This window comes from Homarus americanus, unplaced genomic scaffold (assembly GCF_018991925.1).
Source record: "Homarus americanus isolate GMGI-L3 unplaced genomic scaffold, GMGI_Hamer_2.0 scaffold44060, whole genome shotgun sequence".
In the NCBI taxonomy this organism is placed as follows: Eukaryota; Metazoa; Arthropoda; class Malacostraca; order Decapoda; family Nephropidae; genus Homarus; species Homarus americanus.
In genome coordinates, this window is record NW_024756871.1 from 3,552,502 (window position 1) to 3,577,501 (window position 25,000).

Here is a 25,000-nt window from a genome sequence, read left to right on the forward strand (position 1 = left end):
TAATGCAATGTCTTACCTGGATGATTTAATCTTTTACCTGGATAACTCATTGTCTTACCTGGATAACTCACTATTGTACCTGAATAACTCACTATCTCACCTTGATAACTAACTATCTCACCTTGATGACTCACTCAACCTGAGATGTTTTCACACTTTTGCGTTGATCTACACATACAGATACACTTGTCGCATCGAACCTAAACACCCTACACTACACCCTACCAAAACACCCTACCAACACACTTACCAACACACCCTACCAACACACCATACCAACACACCCTACCAATACACCCTACCCAAGCTATACCAAACACAGCTAACAACATTGCATAGTAAATTGAGCTCTCTTGTCACTCCTGTTAGCTGAGGGAGTACCAATGAACTCTAGCAAAGGTGAATGTAAACAAAATACAAACTTAGGACAAACAAAAAAGAAGATCGAAAAGCGTCGGAATGGATAGTATATGGAAAGGGAAATATATTGTGAGTTATTGTTTATTATTTGTCGGTACACTTTGTCCTGTCGGTACACTTTGTCCTGTCGGTACACTTTGTCCTGTCGGTACACTTTGTCCTGTCGGTACACTTTGTCCTGTCGGTACACTTTGTCCTGTCGGTACACTTTGTCCTGTCGGGATTTGTTAGGATTGGATTATTTATCTTTAGTTTTTGTTTGTCTCTTGTTATTGTTTTGTTAAATTGACGGTTTATCGGTTTGGGATTTTTAGTTCCCGGTTTTATTGATGATTTTCAGGTGTCGTGTTTATTGTTTGAATGCTGTGAGGGAGGTGCTGTGAGGGATGTGCTGTGAGGTAGGTGCTGTGAGGGATGTGCTGGGGAGGGAGGTGCTGTGAGGGATGGGGCTGTGGAGGTAGGTGCTGTGGAGGGAGGTGCTGTGAGGGAGGTGCTGTGATGGAGGTGCTGTGAGGGATGGAGGGTGCTGTGAGGGAGGTGCTGTGAGGTAGGTGCTGTGGAGGGATGTTGTGAGGGGGAGGTGCTGTGATGGAGGTGCTGTGATGGAGGTGCTGTGATGGAGGTGCTAAGGAGAGAGATGATATGAGGGAACAAGGAAGTAAACCAATAATTGTGTCACAGCTCCCCACAGTCACACACAACGAGGGACGTAACACCATGAGAGGCAGCAACACGACCTATTGATAGCTCCAGCCTCCTTGCGTCAGGGTGCTAAGCGATCCTTGGACGGGAAGACGAGAAGCCTTGCACACACTGAGGAGGAGGAGGAAGAGTCTGCTCTCTCTCTCTCTCTCTCTCTATTTGCTCACTTGCCACAGTTTTAGTGGACATTCTTATACAGCTGTGAGATAACCGTTGCTTATAGTCAGTTTGGTCTTTAGTCGGTAAAGCTATACTGAAGGCTAGGCGTATAAATAGTATCAAAATTTATAACGTTTTAATGTAATTTTTTGTAATAAATGTGATTAAAAAAACAGGAAATCCAGCAATAGGAAGAAAGTTTTGAGAGAGGAAACATTGTAGATCTTTCCCTCAGTCGTTGTATTGGCCATTAAACAGTTCCCTTTAGTCTCTCGAGTCCTGCATAGAGTATGAGGCATGAGGAATGACCTTAACACACACACACACACACACACACACACACACACACACAACACAACACAACACACACACACACACACACACACACACACACACACACACACACACACACACACACACACACACACACACACACACATACACACATTTCCCCACTGCTATCACTACTATCCAGCTAAACCACCATCCACTATCCCCACTCCTACCCACTCATACCACAACCCACAACACACATATTACTTTCCATCCACACTACCACTCATGCCTTCACACTACTACCCACACACCACCACTCATCCACACCACCATCCACCAAAGTTTATCTCCGGGGTTCCAACCAACACACTTTGGGTCAGAGAGCACTGTACCCACTCACCCTCCACACACCTCGGTAATAAGTTCTAGTACTCATAATGGGATACAAACGACTCTGAACTTTGTCTTTTTATGTAACAAAACACTGAGCCGTCTGACACAAGGACTCTGAGTATGGCGTCAGTCAGTCAGTCAGTCAGTCAGTAAGTCAGCTGTTCCCGATTGCAATTACTCGTAGATCCAATAACCTGTGACTATGTACCAGGGATAAAATCTGTTGTAAATATCCCAAAAACTGAAAATAGAAATATTGCAATAACTATTTTTTTTTTGGTTTATGCTTTACAAAGATCACTAACGTATTTGGTATTCAGAATTTATTGCATTTGTGAAAACTGTACAATAAAACGGGCTTGAAATACAGTAAGTAAAGATGGTTTATGAATTTCCGTGTGATTAAAGGTAACATTCAGGTAATACAGCCTAACACAGGTATCTACAGACAGAGAAAGGTAACCAATTAGTTGAAATATAATCTTATAAGAATATTTCAACTGTTTTGTTACAGATATTTACTTATTTCTCACTAAATTCTACAAAATATTTCCACAGCTTGACAAACCACAGTCATCACAGCAACACTCATACCTATGCTGTGGTTAGGTTAGGTTAGGTAGGGTTAGGTTAGGATAGGTTAGGTTAGGTTAGGTTAGGTTAGGTTAGGTTAGGTTAGGTTAGGTTAGGTTAGGTTAGGTTAGGTTAGGTTAGGTTAGGTTAACACAGATGAAAATATGTAGGCTCGTATCCCTCCTCTTAGGTTGACCAAATTTGTGTTTACATTAGCTGACTGAGAGCCTCTGGTAGCCCTCAGAGACACGAGGCCACAGTATGTGTATTTCAAGTCTTTTCTTTCTTTCCTCGAATTCCTTCTTCTTCTCCCCTCCTCCCTCCTCTTTCTTATTTTCCTAATCTTCTCCTCCTCTTGTTTTCCTCCCCTTCTCTTCCTCCTCCCTTCCTCTTTCTTCTTTACTTTTCCTTCTCCTCTTTCTCCTCCTCCATCTCCCTCCCCTTCCTCTCTCCTCCTCCTTTTCTTATTCTTCTACTTTTTCTCTGAGTTCTTCATCAATTCTTTGGAATTTATTGTATATATATTTTTTAACCCCTCTCTTGCAGGTGTGTTTCATGATCAGCGCTAGGGGTTAGAAGATACACCTGACCCGCACTAGGATACACCTGACCCGCACGAGGATACACCTGACCCGCACGAGGATACACCTGACCCGCACGAGGATACACCTGAGCCACAAATAAGGTAAATCTTTTTAAAAAATTTCACTTTTAGCAAAAAAACATAATTTCTTTAGGGGAAAATATTTAGGGAGAATCGAGTCATTTTTAGTGTGGGGATTTATTTTAGTGTGGGGATTTATTTTAGTGTGGGGATTTATTTTAGTGTGGGGATTTATTTTAGTGTGGGGATTTATTTTAGTGTGGGGATTTATTTTAGTGTGGGGATTTATTTTAGTGTGAGATTTATTTTAGAGTAGGGATTTATTTTATGTGGGGATTTATTTTAGTGTGGGATTTATTTTAGGTGGGATTTATTTTAATATGGGGATTTATTTTTAGTTAAGGAAATAAGCAACTAGGATTAGAGGGAAATACGTCTAGCGAATTATAGAATGAAATACGGCTGAATAATGACACAATTAACAACATATCGCAAATAGATAACGAACAATTTGTCTCGCTCGTTGTTGAAGCCTCAGACTGGTTCAGCAATACACACTACATTATTGTCTTTTGCTCCGGAATGAACCAAGTTTCCAGCCTCAATGTGAACCAATTAAATTTTCCCTCCAAAGTGTTTTATTTCTTTAATTTAGTTTTATTTTGCTCATTTGCTCTTTTTTTTTTTTAACAACTGAGGGTAACAATTCCTTGTGTGTGTGTGTGTGTGTGTGTGTGTGTGTGTGTGTGTGTGTGTGTGTGTGTCCATTTATACAAAGGAAAACAATAATTCAGTTGCAATTTAACCATATAATCAATTGTATCAGAATAACATGGGAATCTCTCTCTTCCCACGATGCTGTCAAGAACCTATGTAATTAAATTAACACAATTTACCTTTACCTGGCGTGAGCTCCAAACATTCTCTTTCTTTTTCATTTATCTTTTATCCATCTATGTATCCCCCCTCTCTCACATTAGAAGTTCTCCTGGTTTGTCCCTGATGTAAACACCTCATCCACTCAATACACATACGCGGTATTTATTAACTTCCCAGCGAGGCGGTGGTAAAATGTCCCAATTTATTCCTGTCAGTGTAATCTGTGAATAAATTGGTGCTGTGTCAACTGATGTAATTTCTGTTACCCTACTAAATTATAATATAAATTGGCTTTAAATCTTACGGGATCTTTTTTTTTTAGCCCCTGATTTATAACCCGTATTTAGTGTAGAGATTATAACCCGTATTTACTGATGAAGTTTGTGTGTTAATTAGGCTCCATGGTGTTTATCATTGTAATTAAAGTTCACTCACACACACACACACACACACACACACACACACACACACACACACACACACACACAACACACAAAACTGCCAAACACAACAGTAAAATAAATCATCAATGAAATCTGGAAAATATACCAAAACAAATGCTATCGAGTGATATTTATTATGATGTTTATTAGGTGTTTATTATGGCGGCGTTTATCATGGCGTTTATTGTACGTTTATTGTGGCGTTTATTGTATGTTTATTGTGGCGTTTATTGTGGCGTTTATTGTGGCGTTTATTGTGGTGTTTATTGTGGCGTTTATTGTGCGTTTATTGTGGCGTTTATTGTGGCGTTTATTGGTGCTTTGGCTGGGCGTTTATTGTGGCGTTTGCAGGCGTTTATTGTAGTTTATTGTGTGTTTATTGTGGCGTTTATTGTGGCGTTTATTGTGGCGTTTATTGTGTGTTTATTGTGGCGTTTATTGTGGTGTTTATTGTGGCGTTTATTGTATGCTTATTGTATGTTTATTGTCGTTTATTGTGGCGTTTATTGTGGCGTTTATTGTGGCGTTTATTGTTATGTTTATTGTATGTTTATTGTGGCGTTTATTGTATGTTTATTGTGGCTTATTGTATGCTTATTGTATGCTTATTGTGGTGTTTATTGTATGTTTATGACAACAAATGTGTGTGTGTGTGTGTGTGTGTGTGTGTGTGTGTGTGTGTGTGTGTGTGTGTGTGTGTGTGTGTGTGTGTGTGTGTGTGTGTGTGTGTGTGTGTGTGTGTGTGTGTGTGTGTGTGTGTGTGTGTGTGTGTGTGTGTGTGTGTGTGTGTGTGTGTGTGTGTGTGTGTGTGTGTGTGTGTGTGTGTGTGTGTTTTACGATCTCAGTAGCCTTTGACTCTGTGTGATGTTCCCTAGCCACTCCAGAGCCTGTTAGTGCCTATTAGGGCCTCCCAATACCTGTTAGTGCATGCTAGTACTCAGTGCCTGCTAGTGCCTCTCAGTGTCTGCTAGTGCCTCTCAGTGTCTGCTAATGCACTCCAAGTGCCTGCTAGTGCCTCTCAGTGCCTGCTAGTGCCTCTCCAGCCTGCTAGTGCCTATCAGTGCATGCTAGTACCTCCAAGTGCCTGCTGAGTGCCTCTCAGCAGCTCGCAGTGCCTATCAGTGCATGCTAGTACCTCCAAGTGCCTGCTAGTGCCTCTCAGTGCCTGCTAGTGCCTCTCAGTGCCTGCTAGTGCCTCTCAGTGCACCGAAAACAGAAAACACGAACCAACACAAGAGAGGAAGAAATACCCAGGAAAAACAGCTAAAATCACGTGTGGAATCCGCCTCAGTCACTGTGTAACAACACTTTAGGACCCTTACAGTCCCTCGCTGATCAGACCTTCCAGTCCCTCGCTGATCAGCCCTTCCTTACAGTCCCTCGCTGATCAGACCTTCCTTGCAGTCCCTCCCTGATCAGACCTTCTCCATAGTCCCTCGCTGATCAGACCTTCCTCACATCCCTCGCTGATAAGACCTTCCTTACAGTCCTCGCTGATCAGACCTCTCACAGTCCGCTGATCAGACCTTCCTTGCAGTCCCCGCTGATCAGACTCCTCTACAGTCCCTCGCTGATCAGCCCTTCCTTACAGTCCTCGCTGATCAGAGACCTTCTCAGTCCCTCGCTGATCAGACCTCCTTACAGTCCTCGCTGATCAGCCTTCCTTACAGTCCTCGCTGATCAGACCTTCCACAGTCCTCGCTGATCAGCCCTTTCTTACAGTCCTCGCTGATCAGACCTTCCTTACAGTCCCTCGCTGATCAGACCTTCCTTACAGTCCCTCGCTGATAAGACCTTAAGAAAGAGATGAAGGTTAAAGTGGCCAGAAGAAGCTAAAAGAAGAAACAATTTCTGAGAGACAAAATAACTGGCGGTGTTTATCAGAGAGAGACATCAGAGAGAGACATCAGAGAGAGAGACATCAGAGAGAGAGAGAGACATCAGAGAGAGACATCAGAGAGAGACAGAGACATCAGAGAGAGAGAGACATCAGAGAGAGAGACATCAGAGAGAGAGACATCAGAGAGAGAGAGAGACATCAGAGAGAGACAGACATCAGAGAGAGACAGACATCAGAGAGAGGAGACAGACATCAGAGAGAAAGAGAAGACCAGAGAGAGAGAGACATCAGAGAGAGACAGACATTAGAGAGAGACAGACATCAGAGAGAGAGACAGACATCAGAGACAGACATCAGAGAGAGACAGACATCAGAGAGAGACTGAAACTGTTGTCTGTTGTCTCTCAATAGGTGGTAATAACAGGGCTGATGGTGTTGGCCAATTGTCGTGAGATTAAGTGAGTTAAGGAAGTGTTCTATCTTGTCTGTCTGTCTGTCTGTCTGTCTGTCTGTCTGTCTGTCTGTCTGTCTGTCTGTCTGTCTGTCTGTCTGCCTGTCTGTCTGTCTGTCTGTTCAATATGATCCTCAACCTCACACTCCCTACCTTGTATAAGCCCTGACACTCCATCCTACATAACACAGACAGACAGACAGACAGACAGACAGACAGACAGACAGACAGACAGGAAGGAGAGTAGGGGAAGGTTGTGCTTAAAGGTGTTGGTCTATAAGAAGTATCACCTAGGAACTAAATAGAGGTGTTGACGAAATGGTTCAACATTGGTGATAAAAGAGAAATATTTTATGCTTGAGTCTTAGAGCGCCTTGGAGAGTTAGCTGAAGAAAGTGACAGGTTGGTTCTTCAATAATGTATAGCCTCAAGAGACTTAGTTGGTGCTAATGATACTTGTAATACTGACCATGGGGTGTGTGTGTGTGTGTGTGTGTGTGTGTGTGTGTGTGTGTGTGTGGTGTGTGTGTGTGTGTGTGTGTGTGTGTGTGTGTGTGTGTGTGTGTGTGTGTTAGTGTGAAGGTGTTACATAACCAGAGTTAGTGAAACGTGTGTTAAGACCGTAGACTTTATCAACACTATTCTTCACCTATGCATAGAAGATTGGTAGTGTGTGTGTGTGTGTGTGTGTGTGTGTGTGTGTGTGTGTGTGTGTGTGTGTGTTTACTGGGAAAGTAATATAAGTTTATGTATTTCTCTGTCATATTTTCTACCTGGTTTGTCTCTACCTGTCAACAGATTAATTCAACGTAAAAGAAAAAATGACAAAGCGTAATCATGGTAAAGAAAATATCATTAAGATCCGTACGAGGCTTATATAAAGTCCTTCCCCCTTCCCTTCCCTCCCCCTTCCCTTCCCTCCCCCTTCTCAACCCCTCTTCCTTCTACCCTAGCCCCCTTCCACTCCCCTCCACCCCACCGACCCTCCTCCCTCCCTCGCTCCACTTCCACCACCTAGGAAACTCCATCGTCCCAGGTGATCCGATATTGTCACTTCACTCAAGAAGAGGAACCGTTGCGTAGTTGATTGGAGTCGTTATTGAAACACCTGACGTCAATAAAAGACCAACTATGGCGCTTTATGTCTTAAGTTCCATGGGGGTTAGGTTAGGTTAGGTTAGGATAAGGTTAAGGTTAGGTTAGGATAAGGTTAAGGTTAGGTTAGGTTTGTTTAAAGTTAAGCTAGATTAGACCACTTCCCACCACCTATCACCACCACCTACCATTACTACCCTCGACACACTCTAGCCACCACCACCACCACCACACCCAACTACACCACCCACCACACCACCCCTACCACCTACCCACCACTACTGCACCCACCACCACCCACCACTACCCACCACCACCACTACCACCCACCACCACCACCCACCACTACCACCCTCACCTCCTGCCATAAAACACAATATTAAGGTCGAAATGGCTTTCAAAATTTGCTCAGTAACTTTTAAATAAAATTGACCTAACCTAACCTAACCTAACCTACTCTGAACGTAATCCACAACTAAATTTATAATTCTTAAGTGAATATGACACTACGGGTTCGAATCCTTACCTTAGAGGTTCGATTCCCAGATGCCAGGAGGGATCCACATGTTAGGACCCATCAGGAGAGAGAGAGAGAGAGAGAGAGAGAGAGGTGTGTGTGTGTGTGTGTGTGTGTCAAAGTCAGAGAACTCATTAATGCACGGAATCGCCATTAAATCACACAAATCCCGGGATTAACAAGGTGGCGACAGACAGCTCTTTGATATGGCGCGTTACAGCATTCATTTATCAATTCCAGGATGAACTATTGCAGAGGTGATCCGTCTCTTAGCATACAAATTTCAATCCTAGGATGAACTAAGTCGAGCACCTCTCTCTCTCTCTCTCTCTCTCTCTCTCTCTTGTTCCCTCATTCTCTCCCCTACCCTCCTCCCTTCCTCCCCTCTCCCCCCGCCCAATTCCCCTATCCCTCCCTTCCCCCTTCCCTCCCTCCCTCTCACTGTTATATATATCTAATCCCGGGTTATATAATGGTCGAGGTTTAACATTGTTTTATATGGAAATAAACCCTAGAAAACACCCGGTTGGTTTTCATAACACTTCTCGTGTTTAAATTCCTGATAATAAATGCATTCTGAAATATGTAAATTAGGTTAAGTTGGCTCTCCACTCCTCAGCTGTGTAATGATTGGTTGATTTAACTAGTTTTCGTGTTCCAGCTGCTCTGTGATTGGTTAGACGTACTGGGAGTTGGGGGCTGTAATTGGTTGATTTATCTAGGCGTTACGCATTAGAATCCTCCGTAATTGGTCACTACTGCTGGATTATAAGATCTCTAGTTGGATGCCTTTCCTAAACATCACTTCCCAACTGCTCTGTGATTGGCTAGACATGCGGGAAGATATGATCACTAATTGGTTGGCTACATTCACCCACTAGACTCGCTCCCTCATTGGTTACCTGGCTACTTGGCCCTCTAGTGGGAAAATCCGGAACCAACCTGACTGGACGACTTCTATAGATAACCTTTCAATGTCTCTTCTAACTCATCACAGTCATCACTCGTTCATCACAGTCATCACTCGTTCATCACCTTCACATGAGTTTGTTTGTAAGTCTGAATACCAACTACGTCATACTCTCTATTGACAGCTGTGCCATCATATGTAGTTGACCACGAGTGTAAAAGACGTCTTGTTATTTCCCGTCAGGTGTTATTTTTTTCACCTCGAGGAAGATCAAATATATTATCGGGGGAAAATAAAAGACTTGAGAGATGCGTAAATTGTCAAAGAGTCTACAGGGTTAAAATACATTACTGGTTGTTGACAGATTTCCTTTTAGCTTATTACAAATGAAATGAATGAGTTTTATTTTGTAAGGTGGAGTTTATTTATTGAGTTGTAATGAAGAATTTTAGGAGAATGGATGAATAATTGAATGACGTCGTTTTTTTTAATGAATTAGGTCACAGACACCCCATACAGCCCCCCCCCCACTCGTCATAATAACACCCCCCCCACCGTTAACACGTATCAGTGACCTTCGTTTAATCTGTTTTAAGAGTGTTGCAGCTGACATTAACTACCCGCCTTGACCCGTTCATTGTAGTTAACCAACACTGGGGGAAAGGTTTACTGCTCTGTTTATCCACCTCACCCCCCTACCCTAATGACCCCCCTCATCTCTCCCCCCTACCCCTATCATACCTAATCGATCCCCCTCATCCTCTCCCCACCTAATCGACCCTCTCATCCTCTCCCCCACCCTAATCGACCCCCCCCTCCATCTCCCCCCACCTAATCGATCCCCCCCCTCATCCTCCCCCCTTTTATCGTCCTATTCATCCTGCTCCTACTCCATCGCCCTACCCACCCCCCACCTCCCACCCCTCCACCCCTCCCTCGGTACGTAAATGCTTCTAACTAGGATATATAGAACAATACTTAATTAGTGAAGGTCGAGACTGAATGCCTTGGCTCCAGGACGTGTGAATGAAGTGACTCGAGTGCATGAGGTGGCGACCCACTCTTATGGTCATGTTAGTTTGTGTCTTATTACAGGTAAGTGATCTTCATGCGTGTAAGATAGAGAGAGAACTGGCAACGTTTTAGAGAGTGAGAGAGAGTGAGAGTGCTAGACACGTTTTATACTTAGAGAGAGATAGAGAGAGAGGGCAATGTCTTATAGAGAGAGAGAGAGAAAGAAAGATGGCAAAGTTTTATAGGGAGAGAAATAGAGCTAACAACATTCTATAAAAAGAGAGAGGGAAAGAGAACTGGCAATGTTTTAGAGAGAGAGAGAGAGAGAGTCTTACACATTTATTCATAAGGATATAATACTCTTTTGAAGACTAATGAATGTAACAATAATTAACACTTGGGCCTTTCATGTTGTTGGAACAAAGGTTGAACAATAACATGGTGCACTGGAGAGGGGCGAGGCGGAGTAATTGCCTAACCCAGTGTAGGAGGATTTTTCCCGTCTGGTATATAAGGCATTTGTTGACCTTGAATTCTTATCGTGACCTTTTTTTTTCTGAAGGGAGATTAAAAATGACAGGTTGACAACAAGTATTTCAAAATACAGTGAAATTGTGGTAAATTCGTGGGAAATATCAGGTCATGTTGTCTAATTCTTCACAGTAGTTGAAGTATATTATATGCCTGTGTGGTATTTATCTGTATACTTATTGATATATTATACACGTTATTTAGTATTATGGTAATGTTGAAATATATTAACAGAAATTAAGTGAGAATTTCAGGGAACATTACAACATAACTCTGAAGTAAATCATTTTGTTGATGTAATTATGTATTATATTCCAGCTTTAACTACTGATATTTTTCAACGTGTAATCAAGGTTAGTTTAGGGTGTGTGTGGGTGTGTGTGTGTGTGTGTGTGTGTGTGTGTGGGTGTGTGTGTGTGTGTGTGTGTGTGTGTGTGGCTCCCTCGACTTCGCCGCCACGCCCACCACACCATCTTGGCTTGTCCTTGGTTACACTGGAGCACTCGGATTGAACCAACCAAGGCACTTAAACTAAACTAACCTAACCTAACCTAACCCAATCTAAGAACTTTTACCACACGAGAGATTCTGATTAAACTTTCCATAGTTACTTTCGCTCCAGTGAAGAAATTTGATCCAGTTGATTTTGCTTTCTCGAAGATCATAATGGTATCTGATGTTGACGATGAAGAAAGAAAGAAAGAAAGAAAGAAAGAAAGAAAGAAAGAAAGAAGTCTACTTAGGTTAGGTTAGGTTATCTGAGACGAGTTTGACCATTTCTGTGATTAACTAAGGTGAAATTACCCTAATGAAGGTCTCGTCTTGTGCCATCGGCTTAATATGCAGGTAGCGGAGGTAACCCATTCAAAGGTGAGAGAGAGAGAGAGAGAGAGAGAGAGTGTGTGTGTGTATGTTTGGTAGAGCTATTTCAATTTTTTGCTTAAAGGTCAAATAAGAATGGTATTATGAGTCGAAATGGGATCGTAGTCAAGCGCTGGTGATCGTCTGTGCTGGCAGAAAGGTGTTAAGAACTAATGACCTTCCTCTATTACAGCCAACAACACTTTATTCACCTAACCTAACCTAACCTAACCTAACCTTTTTATAAGTCTCTTAGATAGAAAACAAAATATTCATTACCTAAAAAAATTACCGTAATGTTTAATCTGATCGTAAATCGTGTTTATGTGAGGGATTTATGAGTTTGGGGGATTTACGACTTTTTTAGGACTTACGAGTTTTTGGGATTTACGATATTCTGGGTTTTTACTACTTTTGGATTTTACACTAGATACTTCTCATATACTTTTGATAGGGTGATCGAAAAGTCCCTGTGCACCAACACGAATCAATAATCCACTATTTACATTATTTACCTTAGAGTTAATATAAGAAAATAACCGCAGTAAATATTGATCATTAGTTCAGGTGCACAGTGACTTTTCGATCACCTTGGTTATATTAACAGGTAAACTACGACTAATTAAAGATTCAGGTAATTCTCACTAGAATGGATTTCAGATATCATTCCAGCCAGCTGTTATCTACACTATTCCAGGTGTTATCTATTCCAGGCACCATTCCAATTCTGGAGGATGTTTTGGGGGGCATCATTCCTTCTAACAGTTGGCTATTGGGGCCTATTAGGACTGGGGCCGATAAGGACAGGGGCCTATATGACTTGCAATCGTGTGACGTGACCTTAAGCCCGTGGCTGTCATTGAGTCCTTAACATGACCCTAACCCATGACTCCTAAACCTAACCCATGACATGACCCATAAACCCATGACCTTAACCCTTGACCCTAAACCCATGACCTTAACCCTTGACCCTAAACCCATGACCTTAACCCTTGACCCTAAACCCATGACCTTAACCCTTGACCCTAAACCCATGACCTTAACCCTTGACCCTAAACCCATGACCTTAACCCTTGACCCTAAACCCATGACCAACCTGACCCTAAACCCATGACCTAACTCCTGACCTAAACCCATGACTCTTAACCCTGACCCTAAAACCCATGACTCCAACGACCCTAAACCCATGACCTTAACCCTTGACCCTAAACCCATGACCTTAACCCTTGACCCTAAACCCATGACCTTAACCCTTGACCCTAAACCCATGACCTTAACCCTTGACCCTAAACCCATGACCTTAACCCTTGACCCTAAACCCATGACCTTAACCCTTGACCCTAAACCCATGACCTTAACCCTTGACCCGAAACCCACGATATGAGAAAGGAAGGGGCAAGGCAAGGTAATATGGCAATATGGCTCCCAAGACAAGACTATAGCAACTTAGGGTATTACGTGCTGACAGCTTAATGAATTCCTCGCCCCCGCCCCCATCCCCTCCTAACTCGTTATATATTTTCCTCTAAAAGGTTATAATGAGCTATAATGGGCTATAATGAGCTATAATGGGCTATAATGAGTTGGTATTATACTCCAGGATATATTATAACCATTGGCTGGGTATACCTGTAGAAAGTATAACCAGGTGGATATATTTCTTGGTATATTCGTCGTTTATTTATTTTTTTTTTGTTATCCTTGTGTTTATTTTGATCATTTGAACCTTAGAACTGAAGCCTAGGGTCAGTTTGTAACAAGACAGGTGATTGGTTGACGGATGTATATACCTTTTGATATAATTTTTGACATTCTTGACACTCTTGACACATTCTTGGCGCATTCTTGACACATTCTTGACACATTCTTGACACATTCTTGACACATTCTTGACACACTCTTGACACACTCTTGACACTTCTGACGAACTCTTGACACATTCTTAACACACTCTTGACACACTCTTGACACACTCTTGACGCACTCGAAATTCTCATAACCTAACCTGGAAAAGTCCTTCAGAGTGTTATCATAAAACAAGGTTATGATAACGAGATATTAACGAACGGGGAGAGAGAGAGAGAGAGAGAGAGACTGTAAGCATGACATATAGAAGAAGCAGACAGACTGACAGACGTGTTAACAAACAGAAAAAAAACAAGAGAGAAAAAACAGACGACTCTCGGCATTCTCCCATTCAAGGTTTCAATTACAGGGCTTGAATGGGTCCCAAGTATAATAGGCACCAATCCTAATAGCCTAGCTCCTCCCCCTTAATAGGGCTTACAGTAGTTCTAATGGGATCTAATCCTAATGGGGCCGAGTTATAATAGGTTCCACCCAACCCAACCTTGGCATAACTACCAGGGCCAATTATACGAGCATGTCAATCCCTTTAATACAGCGCTCATTAAGACTGGGGCCTGTTAGGATTGGGGTCTGTTTGGATTGGGGCCTGTTTGGGTTGGGGCCTGTTTGCATTGGAGCCTGTTTGCATTGGGGCCTGTTTGGATTGGGGTCTGTTTGAATTGGGACCTGTTTAGATTGGGGCCTGTTTGAATTGGGACCTGTTTGGATTGGGACCTGTTTGGATTGGGGCCTGTTTGAATTGGGGTCTGTTTGAATTGGGACCTGTTTGGATTGGGACCTGTTTGAATTGGGACCTGTTAGGATTGGGGCCTGTTTGGATTGGGACCTATTAGCATTCGGGCCTGTTAGCATTGGGGCATATTAGAATTGGAGCCAATATAACCTTGATATATTCTTGATATATTTTTGACAAACACATAACATATTCATACTGTTGACACACCTGACATACACCTGACATACACCTGACATACACCTGATATACACCAAACACTGTTTACATTTTCTAGTATATCCCTGAAAACGCTCTTGTTATACTGTGGATATATGTCTGAATATAATTATGATATACTCGCAGTATACTCATATCCATCCCAGGGGGAGGCCAGTCATAGTTGTACCATAAGAAAAGAACAATAATGATAATGAGAATTTGACGAGCAGAAAAGAGAGAGAGAGAGAGAGAGAGAGAGAGAGATAGAGAGACAGAGAGAGAAAGTTATCACAATCCACTGAATCTTTTAAGAACGTCGTTATATCATAGAATTGTCATAATAATAATCATAATAACAAATCCTCAAATATTACCAGAACAAATATCACAAAAATATCATGGGGTCGTTCGTCAACTGGATGTGACAATAATACTTCGCTGGACTGAAGTTTCTCCTTTGTGATGTTGGTGTTTTTTCTGACTGTCGCTGTGGTCTTGTGCCAGGCGAAGTATTAATTGTAATAGTTGGGGGAGTGAAGGTGGGAGGGGGCTGGGGTAGGGGGCTGTGAGGTGTAGGAGGGAGGGAGGGGGCTAGGTGGGGGGCTGTGAGGGTGGGAGGGAAGGAAAGGATGGCTGTAAGAGTGAGAGTGGGCGGAAGAGGGTCGGGGAGGGGCAAGGAGAGAGGGGTAGAGGGGAAGGGGGTCGAGGGAGACAGAATAGATGAGGAAAGAGGGATAAACAAAAAACAGGGAGATGGAAGAGAGAAAAGAGAGATGGGGGACGAAGAAAAGAGAGAGATAGAGAGAGAGAGAGAGACGATGGTGATGATGTAAGCTAGATAGAGAATGAGAGAATCTTCTTATCACTTATTTCTGCTTCATTTATCTTTATACATTATGGCGGACATCAGACAAACTGTCAAGGAGCTATCAAACTAGACAGACAGACAGAGAGACAGACAGACAAACAGACAGAAAGACAAACAGGCAAATATGTCTTGTCTGACGTAAGTGTAAAGGATTGTTAAAGTTTATTATTCATTTCATCCAGTGTTTTGTCTCTTGGGGGAGTGTCGTGTTGTAAGCTCACACGACACATAACGTGGACACATACAGCAGGACCACACACGTAAGGGAACAGGAGTCTGGGTTGAAATGACTAATATACTGACACACTGGAATACCGCATCTCTCTCTGTGTATCCGTGTCTTTCTGTCTCTCCCTGTGTCTCTCTGTCTCTCCCTGTGTCTCTCTGTCTCTCCCTGTGTCTCTCTGTCTCTCCCTGTCTCCCCCTGTCTCAGAGTCCACTAACTATCAAATTAGAAAATAAATGCCGTAGAATGCAGTACCGACCACACTGCCTTCCTGTATACCGAAAAATAGCTCAATATGCAGTATACTATATCCACGCCTCCCCTTAATGAACTATCCGATATATAGGTTAGGTTAGGTTAGTTAAGAAACGAATATGGGGAATTTTAGTGTGCATAGAGCCAGTTATTACAGTAGTGTGTGTGTGTGTGGTGAAGTGGCAGCTGGGTGGTGGTGGAGAGAATATTGGAACATATACAGAGTTGTGTCACACCAGCCAGAAACAGGGAAGAAATTGTGTCATGATCACCAGCCTTTGTCACAGTCTTAAAAGTTTGTACGGTAGACTTGTCTTTACACACACACACACACACACACACACACACACACACACACACACACACACACACACACACACCCTAGGGACAATATAGAGCTGTATAAGAGTATTAACAGAACAGGTGTAATAAAACTTCCCTCGAAACTTGCAATAATAAACACCATTGTAATGAAAATAAGGTAAAATAATTACTATACAGAGGGATATGATGTTATTTATCATGTTCTACCTATAACAATCTAGGTATAACAAAGAACACCTATATTATTAATTACTTCAGGTGAACAGACTTTATATATATATAACATTAACACAGGGCAAAAAATGATCAGATTCTTATAATCGTGTGTTCAAAATTCTATTTCTGTCAACAAGAAGTAAAGGAGGCACCGAAGTCTTGTAAAATGCAGAAGGTCAAATATTTATCAGAAAATACTCAAGAACCGGCAATTCCCTCGAGCAGATGTTCAGAGGTTGGGCAGGTAGCAGAGATGTGTGGGTGTGTGTGTGTGTGTGTGTGTGTGCGTGCGTAGGAAGGACATCAATACACTCACCTTACCTGGCAGGTGTGGTACAGGAGAGGCGTGTCAGAGGCAGTAACACCAAAACACACCACAACAAGCCACACTACTTACCATTAAGATAACCGTAGCAGAGGAGAAGATCTCGTTGGTACAGATGATAAGTTATCTGTCGAGGGAGAGAAAGAAAAATTACATAAGGTTTCAGGATATTTTCAACCGTGTGTATAAATAAATGTTAAAATCCCTCGTACATCTGTCTATTCCTGGGCCTGTGCACGAGTTAATGTTCAATTCCCGTCACGAACATTCCCTAGTTTGGTTGTCAATAAAGTCATTCTTGCGTTCGTGTGTGGCTGAATGTCCTGATTATCCGGGCGATAGTGAACGCTTCCCCCGACAAATGACGACGAGGCTTGTCACTTGATGATTCCAACGTAAGGTTTCATTACAGCGGTGGATCCATGATTGCTTTTAAGGCGAGGATTGAGTAGCATATCTCCCCCAGCCAATGTGAGTAACTAACAATCTTCCTGTGAGAATTTGGGTAACTAATACTAAAACGAAAACAAATATCAGGTGGCTGACACTCACATACCGCCAGGAAAAATATTCGATTCGATTTTGTCTTTTTTTTTATTAATACATGATGCTACTTCCCTCTTCTCTCTCCTTCTTCTTCTTCTTCTTCTTCTCCTGTCCCAGCAACATGGAACAGAAGGCTGAAATGGCTAATCCTCACATATACACCATCAGGGTCAAGACAAATTGGAAGGGGGAGTGAAGGGGAGTGAAGGGAGTGGAAGGTAGGGGAGTGAGCAGAATGTGAGCCAGTACAGGTAGGGGGAAGATAGAGGCTCACCAGCTGGGACAAGAGACGATCGCGAATAACAAAACCTCACACACTCGCGAATAACAAAGCCTCACACACTCGCGAATAACAAAACCTCACACACTCGCGAATAACAAAGCCTCACACACTCACGAATAACAAAGCCTCACACACTCACGAATAACAAAGCCTCACACACACTCGCGAGTAACAAGCCTCACACACTGCAGCGAATAACAAAGCGCCTCACACACTCGCGAATAACAAAACCTCACACACTCGCGAATAACAAAACCTCACACACACTTTCGCGGAATAACAAAGCCTCACACACTCACGAATATAACAAAATACACACTCGCGAATAACAAAAACCTCACACACTCATAACAAAAGCCTCACACACTCACGAATAACAAAGTCTCACACTCACGAATAACAAAACCTCACACCGAATAACAAGCCTCACACACTGCGCGAATAACAAAACCTCACACACTACTTGAATAACAAAGCCTCATATGAATAACAAAACCTCACACACTTTCGCGAATATAAAGCCTCCCACACACTCGCGGTAGCAAAACACCTCACACACTCTTTTGAATAACAAAAAGCCTCCACACCGCCAAATAACAAAGCCTCCACACACTTTCATAGAATAACAAACTCACACTCACTTGAGTAACAAAGCCTCACACCTTTCGCGAATAACAAAACCTCACACACTCGCGAATAACAAAGCCTCACACACTACTTGAATATAAAGCCTCACACACTCCACGAATAACAAAGCCTCACACACACTCATGAATAACAAAACCTCACACACACTTTCGCGAATAACAAAGCCTCACACACTCACGAATAACAAGTCTCACACACTCACGAATAACAAAACCTCACACACTGCGCCAATAAACAAAGAAAGCCTCACACACCATGAGATAACAAAACCTCACACACTCCATGACTAACAAAAGCCTCACACACACTCACTTGAAGAATAACAAAGCCTCACACACACTCACTTGAATAACAAAGAAGCCTCACACACTCGCGAATAACAAAAGCCTCACACACTACTTGAATAACAAAACCTCACACACTGTGAATAACAAAACCACCTCACACACTTTCGGCGAGGCCAACAAAGCCTCACACACTCGCGAATAACAAAGCCTCACACACTCGCGAATAACAAAACCTCACACACTCGCGAATAACAAAGCCTCACACACACTCGCGAGTAACAAAGCCTCACACACTCGCGAATAACAAAGCCTCACACACTCGCGAATAACAAAGCCTCACACACTCGCGAATAATGTAGTTGCTATTTTAGGCTGGTTGTGTTGACGAGATGAGTAGGTGTGTGACTCTACTCTTCTTATCACTGAAAATAGACTGAAAAAAAAGATGCTGAAAGTCTAATGAATCTTCCTGTGACATTAAACTGGCCTTGAATCACATCACTAGTTTATTGTGTGACTATACAGGGTGTCTCAAAAGAAAAAAATACAATGCCCTTACAGATTACAGGGTGTGTCAAAAGAAAAAAAAACTATACCTTAATGTGATTGTCAAGGGGATTGTGTTAATGCTAGTAATACAATAGAAACATTGCCTTCGGTATATCAAGGAAATAGTTATCTAAAATAGGTTCTATTTTTTACTAGATCTCCGTTATAATAGGTACTAGTTTTAATAGGCGTCTTCTTTTTTTAACTGTCCCTAATAATAATAGACTCACACGTCCTGATAGTCACCATTTTCACGTAACCAAATCAGATAAATAGGACTGCGACCCATTGAGATTAGGATCCCTATTTGGCCTCGAGCCCGAACCCCAAGGATCTATTATACAAGTCCCTGGGGGTATAAATATAAATTAATATATATCTTGAAATGGTAGGGATGGTAGATATAAAAGGGAGGAAGAGAGGGAGGGAGAGGGAGTGAGTGGGATGGAGGGAGAGAAAGGGAGGGGTGAGGGAGATGGAAGGAGTGAAAGGAAGGAAATGAGAGAGGAAACGATGGAGGAGGGTTAGGAGAGAGTGGGGGAAGGAATGTAGGGAGTGAGAATGAGAGTAAGTGAGAGGGGGTGAGAGAGGGATGGAATGTGAGAGGGATGGAGGGTGAGAAAGAGGGAGGGAATCCGCTCTAGTAAACATATATATAAATGTTAGGAACAAAAGTAATGCCTGTAGAGATATATTGTTTTTGTTTTTTTGTGGAGGGAAAAAATATAGAGTGAAAATGTATTGTGGCATCATTCAGGTCTCTCGGTGTGTGTGTGAACGAGGTACAGGGGAGTCTTAATTGCCTGGATACGGTTCTCTCCCCCTTCTTTCCCCTCTCCCATTCTCTCCCCTCCCCCCCTCACCTCTCCCCCCGTGTCCCCTTCTCTCCCCTTCCTTCCGTTTTCCTCCCCTCCCCTCTCCTCCCCTCTCCTCTCCTCCCCTCCCCTCAACTCTCTCCTCCCCCTCCTCCCTCCCTCTCCTCCCCTCCCTCTCTCTTCTTCACTCCATCCTCCCTTCTCTCCTCCCCTTTTCTTTTACCCCTCTATCCTCCTCCTGTATTATCCCCTCCCCTTCTCTTCTCCTTCACTTCTCATCTATCCTATTCCTCCTCTTTCCACCATCTCTCCCTATCCCTCTATCTTCCTCCTCTTCTCCCCATGCCTCTCCTTCTCCTTATTCATCCTCTCTATCCCTCTTCCTCCTCTTCTTCTCCTTCCTCTCCCTCCCTCCTCCTCTCCATCACCACAAGAAATAGGTATCCCACCATTAATATATTTCGAACCTTTCTCCATTTATTCCCGATTTTACTCAATTTTTAAGGCTTGTTTTCTATCGTAACTAAACGCAACAATTCTGATTTTTATTTCAGTGGAGTCGGCTTGTGGCTTTCTGGTGTCTTTTTCATTTACAGTTTATTTACAGTTTATTTACACTTTACTAATAGATAGGGATATTAAACACCTTTTTTCGCCCTCTGCTTGAAGTCAGTCTTGTAGGTTACCAGTTTATGTGTTAAATACCTTTGAGAAAAGTTATGTAAACACTTGATATCTGAAAGAGGTTGGAGTGTGGGAAGACAGACAGACAGACAGACAGACAGACAGACAGACAGACAGACAGACAGACAGACAGACAGCACTTATAGAGTAATAGAAGCAGCGACTAGCTCTCTCTCTCTCTCTCTCCCTCTCCCTCTCCTCCTCTCTCTCCTCCTCTCTCTCTCTCTCTCTCTCCTCCTCTCTCTCCCATAATCAACATCATAACAATATCAGCATCAACTAATGCCTCCATAAATACATTGGCTTGGCTTCTCTATATATAAACACGATGAGCTATTCCTGACTCCTGTGTTATCATGTTATCTCCTTCACTAACTTGTCATGATATACTGAACATGACAAATGAATCTGTCTCGTTTTGTCTGCTGCCTCCTTCTCCTCTTCTTCCTCCTCCTCTTCGTTTCTTCTTCCTCCTCCTTTTTCTTCTTCTTCCTCATCCTCCTCCTTCTCTTTCTGTTCCTCCTCCTCCTCCTCCTCCTCCTGTTCTTCCTCTTTTTCCTCCTCCTCCTCTTCCTCCTTCTCTTCTTCCTACTCTTCTTCTTCTTCCTCCTCGTTTTTCTTCCTCTTCCTCTTCTTCTTCATTCTCATCCTCCTCCTTCTCTTTCTGTTCCTCCTCCTCTTCCTCCTCCCCTGCTCCTCCTCTTCTTCTTCTTCCTCCTCCTCCTCCTCCTCCTCCTCCTCCTCCTCCTCCTCCTCCTCCTCCTCCTCCTCTACTCTTCTTCCTCCTCTTCCTCTTCCTCCTCCTCTTCTTCTTCCTCCCTCCTCTTCCTCCTCCTCTTCCTCTTCCTCTTACACAGCGTTAATGATGATCTCGTGTTTGATCTCGGTGTGACTGGCTAATGTATTATTGGTGGCGACTTTGGGAGGGGAGGGGGAGAGGGAAAAGAGGGAGAGAGGGGTAAAGAGGGAGGGAGGAGAGGAGGGAGGAGGAGGGAGGGAAGGAGGAGTAAGGGGAGGGAGTAGAGGAGGGAGGGAGGAAGGAGAGAGAGGGAAAAGAAGTGGGAGAATTAGAGAGGATTAACAAGAGATGGGTTATAAATAGTAACACAAATACAACCTTCTACAGCGAGTATTGTATTGCAGCTGTTGTATTTTAGGCACCATGTATTGTGGTATGTCTATTGTAAGTATTGTATTAAACGTATTGTATAATCAGATACCGTATTGTCAACGATTTTATTGTGGATGTTGAGTTTTAACGTTGTTCAATATTGCAAACGTCAAGTAAAACAGGTGTTGATTTTCAGGGTTTTTTGTGTTGCAGATATTGCATTATTGGGCGTTTATTTGCCAGAGTTGCTGTGTCGTAGTTGCATATTGCACTAGAAGAGGACACAGGACAAGATATCGTATTCCTAAAAGACTCAAGTTTATCTTTTGTTTTTTCAATGTCTCTGAATTTATTTCCCATATACACGTTTTTCTTTTGTTTTGTCTGTGTAATATAAAATAGATTCCATTAAAAAACAAAAGAGTTACGCTTAGATGGAGGATCAAATAATATGGTTTGTTTTGTTTTTTGCTCGTGGGAAAAATATGTGCTAGTATATAGCGATTTAGGCTTAAATAGCAGCTTAATACTTGTGTTGTTTTCATCCTCCTAGTGGACAAATCCTGAACTACTATGTGTTGTTGTTGTTGTTATTGTTGTTGTTGTTGTTGTGTTTTTTTCCTTGACTACTGTTTATTTATGTTCGTTCGTTGCTCTGACACACTGACACACACACACACACACACACACACACACACACACACAGACGAGTATGAATATGTATACCTAACTTTAAATTAATACACAAACACAACATAACTACAATGAAGGTGCCCCAAAAAGTTGTATTTTTCGGTATTTCAGTTTCCGCTAGGTTAGATTAGGTTACGTTAGGTTAAGTTAGGTTAGGTTAGATCTCTGTGAATAAATATTTTACCACTACAGGAGAAACAGAATAATATCTCACGTCAGTTTGTTGGTGGACATGAGCTTTATCCAGGCGCTGTCTTCTGGCACGTCATAACTCAGGATGAAACATGATGTACCACTTTGATCTGGAGTCAAAGGAACAATGAAGAACTGTACTTGTGTTCTCAGACCTACACAATGTCTTAACGCTTGTCTCCCCCTCTGTGTTCATTTAGGGTGAAGACAGCTGTGTTTTAGGGGCAAGACAGCTGTGTTTTAGGGTCAAGACAGCTGTGTTTTAGGGCCAAGACAGCTGTATTTTAGGGTCAAGACAGCTGTGTTTTAGGGTCAAGACAGCTGTATTTTAGGGCCAAGACAGCTGTGTTTTAGGGCCAAGACAGCTGTGTTTTAGGGCCAAGACAGCTGTGTTTTAGGGCCAAGCCAAGACAGCTGTGTTTTAGGGTGAAGACAGCTGTGTTTTAGGGGCAAGACAGCTGTGTTTTAGGGTCAAGACAGCTGTGTTTTAGGGCCAAGACAGCTGTATTTTAGGGTCAAGACAGCTGTGTTTTAGGGTCAAGACAGCTGTATTTTAGGGCCAAGACAGCTGTGTTTTAGGGCCAAGACAGCTGTGTTTTAGGGCCAAGACAGCTGTGTTTTAGGGCCAAGACAGCTGTGTTTTAGGGCCAAATATGTATATAAAAAGATCGGGCTGAGTAATTGAAGAGACGCGATCAGTGAACCTTCTGGCCGTCGACCTGAGACTCTCCCATGACTCTCTGTCCCCCGTCTAGTGTTGTCCTGACGCCCCGGCTACTAGTACACAGTATACAGGGTGTTGTTCCTCCTACATCTACACCTTCTGGTTGAATCATTTGAGGACGACGATTTAACCCTTTGAGACGATGGTTTAACCCTTTGAGGACGACGATTTAACCCTGTGAGACAATGGTTTAACCCCTTTGAGACGATGGTTTAACCCTTTGATGATGACAATTTGACCCTTTTGAATAACCCTTTTAAGACGATGGTTTACCCTTTGAGACGATAATTTAACCTCTTTGAGGATGACAATTCAACCTTTTTGAGGACGATAATTTAACCCTTTTGAGGACGATAATTTAACCCCTTTGAGACGATGGTTTAAACTCCCTCGTCTTCAAGGAGTTAATTTTTGTTACATGGTCGAGGCTTCGTTTAATTAGTGGTGAGTGACTGCCTCTATTACCAGTATATGAAAGGTGTTTGTCGGGTTAAGAGGGTCAAATGAGAAACAAAATTAGTTTTGCGATGCTGGCTTGTTTTGTTAATGGTTACTCTCTTTCCTCCTTGTGGCAGTGGGATACTCTTTCTTTCTTTCTTTCTTTCTTTCTTTCTTTCTTTCTTTCTCCTACACACACACACACACACACACACACACACACTGGGCCCAGGTTGTAAGTCGTATATTACCTTACAGTGTTACCATTCCAGAGTGACTTGTCTCAGCCCCGCCTACACGAGACTAACTCTGTTTCTGTAGACTATTGGGTCGAGTGTTGACGCAGAGTCTCACATATTGTTGGAACGTTGCATGTGGGTAAATACGAATATATCTTGGAACCCGTTTTCTCAAGTGCGCTCGTGAAGTTGAGTGTTCTTGTAATTGGAAACTGTTTCACTTCATCTGTAGCATGAATGTAATGTACAAATGGCGTCGGTATTACACTAAGACTTTAAATAAATTAAATTCATTAACTTAATATCAAACAGGAGAGAAAATTGACGTTATTTTTTTTTAATCCGGATCATAAACTCGGATTCATAAAGGCGCGAACGATAATGGCTTTCCCCTCCTCGCTGTTTATCTCAAGACACAGCCCACTTGACTCTCACACGACAAAAACATTACACTCCTAATGGCTCTGAAACTGCATTGTGCATCTACCGAAAATACTTCTCTTTTTACCACTAGATAAGAAAAACTTTGAGTATCCGGCTTTGAGTATCCGGCTTATAAGTAAACAATTTCCTCCACTTTCCACTGTCTGCCTGGAGTCAATTTCAAGTTAAATACCAAAAAATACCTTAAAAATGCTACTTGGGAAATTCCAGTGCAAGAGAATTGTTAGAATTAATTATGAAATATTATAGGGAGTACGAGTTATTTATATAATTAAGAAATATATATATTTTTAATGTCTTGGGTAGGAGCAAAACCTCTATAATGTGTACAGGTAGGAACAACACCCTGTATACTGTGTACAGGTAGGAACAACACCCTGTATACTGTGTACAGGGAGGAACAACACCCTGTATACTGTGTACAGGTAGGAACAACACCCTGTATACTGTGTACAGGGAGGAACAACACCCTGTATACTGTGTACAGGGAGGAACAACACCCTGTATACTGTGTACAGGGAGGAACAACACCCTGTATACTGTGTACTAGGAGGAACAACACCCTGTATACTGTGTACAGGGAGGAACAACACCCTGTATACTGTGTACTAGTAGCCGGGGCGTCAGGACAACACTAGACGGGGGACAGAGAGTCATGGGAG

General features: G+C 42.5%; 1 protein-coding gene across 1 annotated transcript in view; it reads right to left on the reverse strand.

Moving 5' to 3' along the window:
* Window positions 1-25,000, reverse strand: part of LOC121857005 (neuropeptide CCHamide-1 receptor-like) — a 97,047-nt gene that overhangs the window by 34,712 nt on the left and 37,335 nt on the right. Inside the window, exon 3 of the mRNA XM_042352809.1 lies at window positions 16,758-16,812. The gene's annotated coding sequence lies outside the window, so the exon portion shown is untranslated. The remainder of the gene's footprint in view (window positions 1-16,757; window positions 16,813-25,000) is intronic.